This window comes from Marmota monax, unplaced genomic scaffold (genome assembly GCF_021218885.2).
Source record: "Marmota monax isolate L192 unplaced genomic scaffold, Marmota_monax_Labrador192_F-V1.1 WCK01_AAM20220418_F8-fsc00004, whole genome shotgun sequence".
Classification (NCBI taxonomy): domain Eukaryota; kingdom Metazoa; phylum Chordata; class Mammalia; order Rodentia; family Sciuridae; genus Marmota; species Marmota monax.
Window position 1 is genome coordinate 32007272 of NW_026692881.1, and position 6000 is coordinate 32013271.

Here is a 6000-nt window from a genome sequence, read left to right on the forward strand (position 1 = left end):
GACATGTCCTGAATGGAATCATGTACATGAAATATATTAGCACGTGGACTTTTGAGTCTAGCCTAATTTATTCAGCTTAATGTATGTTAAGGATCATTCCTGTTACGTGCATCAGCAGTCTATTGCTTAGCAGCTTTGCCTTGTGAAGCTGTAACATAGTCTATTCACCATTGAAGGCTACTTGGATTGTTTTTAATTTGTAGCAATTATAAATTATATGAACAGAGATGTTAAAAATATTCACATACAGGTTTTTGCAAAATGACTTAATTTCTCTTGGATGAACACCCACATGTGGGATAGCTGGGTTGTATCTAGTTTATATTTAACTAGATAAGAAACTACTAAAATGTTTTCCAAAGTGGTTGTACCATTGTGCATTCCCAATGGCAATTCATAAGAGTTCCAGTTGCTTCACATTCTTGGTATGGCCATAAACAAAATTTAAAATAAACGGTTTAAATTACATGTATTCGTAGCTCATTGTGGTGTCAATTTTAATTTCTCTGATCATTTTTGACATTTCCAAATTGTCTTTTGATTTTCACACTTTCAAAGAGCAAAGGTTTTTTATTTTAATGAAGTTCAATTTTTCTTTGATGGTTTTTCCTTTTTGTATTAGGTCTAGGAAATGTTTGCCTTATCCAAGTTCATAAGTTTTTTTCTGTTTTATTCTGAACATTTTTTATAGTTTTAAGTTTTCGGTCTGTGTTTCATTTGGGGCCAATTATGTTCATGGTATAAAGTATAAGTCAAATTTATCTTTTGGCACCTGATGCCTAATTGTTCCACATAATTTGTTGAAACTCCTTCTTCTATTGAATCAGTTTTGTATCTTTTTTGCAAATCAAATTGACCATACAGTTGTAAATATGTGTTCTGAACCCCTCGGTTCTCTTCTGTTGGTCTATGTGTATATCCTTTCTCTATATCACACTGTCTTAATGATAGTGCTTTTATGATACATTTTTAAATCATGTAGATGAGTCTTCCAACCAAATTATTTTTGTTTTCAAAATATTTTTATGGTTCTAGCTTGTCTCTTTTTATGCAAATGTTTAGTTTTTCAACTTCTAAAAAATACTGCAAGACTTTGAGAATACATTATAGATTAGAAAGAACTGATACCTTAACCTTATTGAGTCTTGTACTAGATTTTTTCCTAGATTTACTTAGCTCTACTTTTCTTTCATGAACATTTCATGCTTTTCGGCATATAGATAAAGCCCACATTTAGATGTGATTTGTGCTCACCTTCTCTGTCTCTTCTTTCTAAAATTTTCTCTTTCTATCAATTGCTATGGACCAGAATCCTTCCCAAGTAAAACTCGATTTCTATCCACTTTCTGCCTCCTTCTGCAAGTGGCTGGCTGTGGCTCTCCCTCAGCATGAGAACCGAAAGCCCATGTTAATCATGTCCCTTACTGTCCCCTTCTTCAAGTATCAGGACTCTCCAGGCCTGCCTGCTTTAGTTTCTTCTCCATGTTTTTGCATAGTTACTTTGCTTCTTTTACGGTCTACAGTTATTATCTGGAAAGTCTGGTCAGATAGGAGTTTATTTGGCTATGAAAGTAAAATATATGATATGGAAATATTTTTAAATTCAGGCAGGTGCATACATATCTTCTTAAACATCCCTTGTGTTTCTCATGAAATCATTTTGTTGTTATTGTTTGAATTTATTCCTTTTAGCTTATATTTTAAGATCGAGGACTGATTACCTTTTATGTTCAGTAACACCTGGACAGTTGCATTATCCATAGTGCTGGACACTGGGAATTGATAAATCTCTAAGTGATAAATAATGAGTAAAACTATCCAAAGTTTTCCATACTGTGCATATTTTTGTTGAGAAAAATTATTCCATGCAAGATCTCCTAGTTAATAATGGCTATTCTTCATACAAATTACCACTAGAACTAAATAAAACCTCAAATTTCTTACAAAAATGCAGAATTCTTCTTCTCTTTTAAAAGAGAATTTTAATTCAATTTATTCAACATTGATTTCATATCTATTAGATGCAAAACACTGAGAAGCACTGTTTGGGGATGAAAGGGAAGGATGATCAAATAAGATAAGACATGGTCCCTGCTACCCAAGAATCCAGGTAGATGCAAATATTCCCAATAAGGCAGACAATGGTAAATGCTGTGTTGAGATCGGAGCAAAATGTCGTAATTGTAGCAAATAAAGACCAAGGAAATCAGACTGGGTTTTCAGGAGAGCCTCTTAGTAAAGGTGGATATACAATGGCCATAGGAGGAGGTAAAGAGTTTAATAGGTGCATATGATACAGAAATTCATTAAAGGAAAATTTGGGAATTATAGGCTGTTTCAAGAAGAGCTGCATGATTTAATGATAAGATCTTGAACTTTGAAGTCACAAAGGCATGTCTGACTATATTCAACTACCTGAAGTTCCCCAAACCCAAGTTTCATCATCATAAGAGTGGAGCCCCTCAAGAGAGGTTTATAGAGGCATATAGATTGGAGTGAGGAAGCCTGTTAGTTGGCTGTTGTGATATTCTAAGTGAAAAGTATTGGCCATAGAGCTGAATCCATTTCAATCACAGATTCGAGGTGAGGGACTTTAGAAGAGGGCACACATACAAAGGACTTGGCAATTGATCCTATGGAGGAAGGAAAGATGTGAAACTCAGTTTAGAAACAAATCTTTTAAAAACATGCTCTAAAACGATCATTGTAAAGATTATATATTATTATTTTAGTATGGCATATACCCAGGGTTCATTCTTTTCTGACATAAAGGCAACTATCTGATATATTTTAATATAATCATAAACTGTTGTACCTAGTAATAAGACTCAAAAAATACTGAGAAAAATAATTTTCAAAGTTAGTTCATTTTTTAATTAAATAGAAACTCAAGGAACTTTCTTCATAATTTTGCTTATTTATAGAATTTCTATATTTTCTATTTCTGTTAGTCTTCTTAACATGTACTTCACATTTTCCAAATATTAAATTTTCTTAATAGCAACAGCCCACTCACTAGCATCTGCTTAGTACTTCATTGAAATTCTTCTGCAAATGATGCCACTGTGTTTTTTATTTCTTTATTTGTTCTGGATGGTAGGAAAGCATTTAAATCAAGGAAATGGCATTTAAATTTCAGAAAGTTGGAAACTTACTACTTAAATGTGAAGAAGCTGACATCCATATTTAGTTAAGTAACTGTAACAGACTATTTAATATGTAGAAAATTGTACAGCTGCATTTAAACCTATGTATATGTTTTGACTTTACTAACATCAATAATAGTAATTCACTAATCATTCATTAGTGTGTCTGCTAAGCCTAACAGACACATTCTCTTCTTAATTTTCACAAAAATATGAGGTAGTTTTCTATCCCCTTTTTCATGCTAATGGAAGTTCAGGAAGGTTTGTGCACAGGATCATGTGGTAGCAAATGAATTTAAGTCCAGGAACACCCGACCCCCAGGCACATTTCTGCTCTTCCATGCTATATTGTCTTCTCCAAGAAATGAGAAGAAAATCCGAAAACTGAACTGAGTGAGCTGAGTCATTCCTGCATGTCAGCGCTGTTCCAAGTGCTTCTACACATTTAATCCTCACAGCAATCATTGTGGGGGGGGTTTCTCATTGTCTCCATTTTGTACATGAGTAAACTATATGGAGAATGAAGAGAGAGAGGAGGAAAAGTAGGAAGAGATGAAAAAGAAAAAAGATGGAGGAAAAGGAGGAGGGGAGAAGAAGGAAGGAAGAGTGTCACAGGGACCAGGAAAGGAGCCTGATCTTGCACAAGACACTCGACAATTCTCCAAGGCCTTGAACAATCGAGAGCAGTGACCGAGTCCCATCACTGGATGGCCCTGGGAACATTTTCCTGGTCTCTAAATGTTTTCTCTCAGATTTGTCCCTGGCAAAAGGAAATCAATATTGGGATGAGACCAAACAGCCAACGCCCCAGCAATGCGACCAGAGGCCAGCTGGGTTCAGGAAGGAGGGTTTTAGGGTTGAGGGATGAGCTGGAGGACTAGCAGGCCACAGCACCCAGGAAGGGGTCCTGGAAAGAGGAAGGAAGGAGACACCCCTGAGACTGGTTGAGGTCCAGAAAGCCGACCTCGCCCACTTCACCTTGTTCTGGGCTTGGTCTTGCTAGAATCCAACTCACACTTGAGATTCACACCTGGAGATGAGACAATTGGATAAACACACTGTGTTCCACAGCGGAGGCTGAGTCAAAGGATACTTAATTCCTATTTCAGAACATATTGCACTTTGAGGGAGGTTATGTGTCACGAGCTGTCCATCTGGCCCTGCCAAACATTAACTCAGGTTAATTGTAGGCTGCTAGGTCTGTCATCCACATGATGGTTTCAGATTTTAAGATGATGGATTACTTTGTTCCTCTAATATCCTATCATATATCAAATGCCATTTGCCATCCTAACTGCATGGGTGTGTACCACTGTGAGTGACCCTGAGGCAAAAAAGGAAGAGCCAGCCTCCTGCAAAGGACTGGGGGTTCAAACCCCGCTGCCCTCAGCGTGATGCTGAATTAAGGGTATCCGCGGGTATTTTCCTAACCGTGGACTGAAAAATCTCATTCCCAAGAAGTTGTTTTGACTTCTAAGCAGAGGATACTCTGAAAGGTAGACTATTATAAACTCTTCTGAAGCAAAATATTTGCTTTATGTAAATAGCCTTCTCAAAGTAATAAATAATTAAGGGACCTCAAAATAAAATAATGTATGAAGCTCTGAATTTCTAACCAAAAAGGTTTCCAGAGATTTACCTTTGAAATGATCTGCCTTTAAGGAGAAATACAGAAAACACAACCAAGTGCCCAGAGCTCCGAAGTCATAAGTGACAATTAAGGGCAAGAATTCAAATGGAGAGGGTGAGTCCAGGAGCCACAAAGACCTTTGTGTTAATCCCTCTCTCCAGGCAGGTTTGTCACCTGCTGGACCTTAGATGATCACATCAGTGGAGCAAGAACAACAGCACCTGCTAGGCGTTTAGAATAGAAATTCCCACCAAGGAGCTGACACCATTAAAAAGGGTTAAGTGGGAGACTCAGGGGCAAACAGGGCAGGCACCCTATGTGAGCTCCAGTTGGAATGGTTAAGAGAGACCAGTGATTTTGTTGTCATCTTAAAAGAGTATTTCTAAATAGAAAACTAGTCTGTGAAAATAGATGCCAGACCCATCCTGGGCTATCACTGGGTGGTAGGACTCTTGGTGGGAATACGTGCAATATTTATTTATATTTTTAATCTATATTTTCTTATTCTCCTATAATGAGAATGTGTCACTTTCACAATAAAAATGTTATGTCTGTAAAAAGCAAATGCAGGTTTTAAATTTCACATTCAATGTTAAAGAGCCACCCTAGATTTGTTTTTCAATTACGAGGCTCATTATTTAATGGGGAGCTTCTTTAAGATGGAAACAGTGCTTCTTGCTCATCTGCAATAGTTTAGAGTAACCAGTCTTTCCACTCTCTTTTAGTAGTTCCCCGGGCCCTACTCTTGCCAACTGGGGCCTGTTGTGCTAAGATCACGATCGGCTGTGTGATGGGGTGTGGCCCAAGTGACCCTCAGGAATACAGGCCACAGTGCTAATGAAGAGCCCCAAGGAGAGGAAGACCCACCCATCAGCTATGAATCCTCTCCCCCCATGCCACAGACCTGAGGGCACCTGACCTAGGAATGTGCACCCAAAGATAATACTACCTTCAGAGAACTCTACTTATAGGTAAGTAACTCTCCTTTATAGGAGGTATCTTTGTGTGGCAGACTGTTTATGGGAGCAATTTGAATTGAACTTTAAATGAAAAAGGCATATCTCTGTAAGTGGTAATAATTTTAGTCATCTCGCTGTGGCTAGGGGTTGTGGAATTCATTAGCACAGATTAACATATAAAGTGGGTGAGATATCTAATAGCAAACGGAGAGGTTTAGGGGCCTTAATTCATCACTGAATGAACAGCGTGTACAGTATTAGGGAC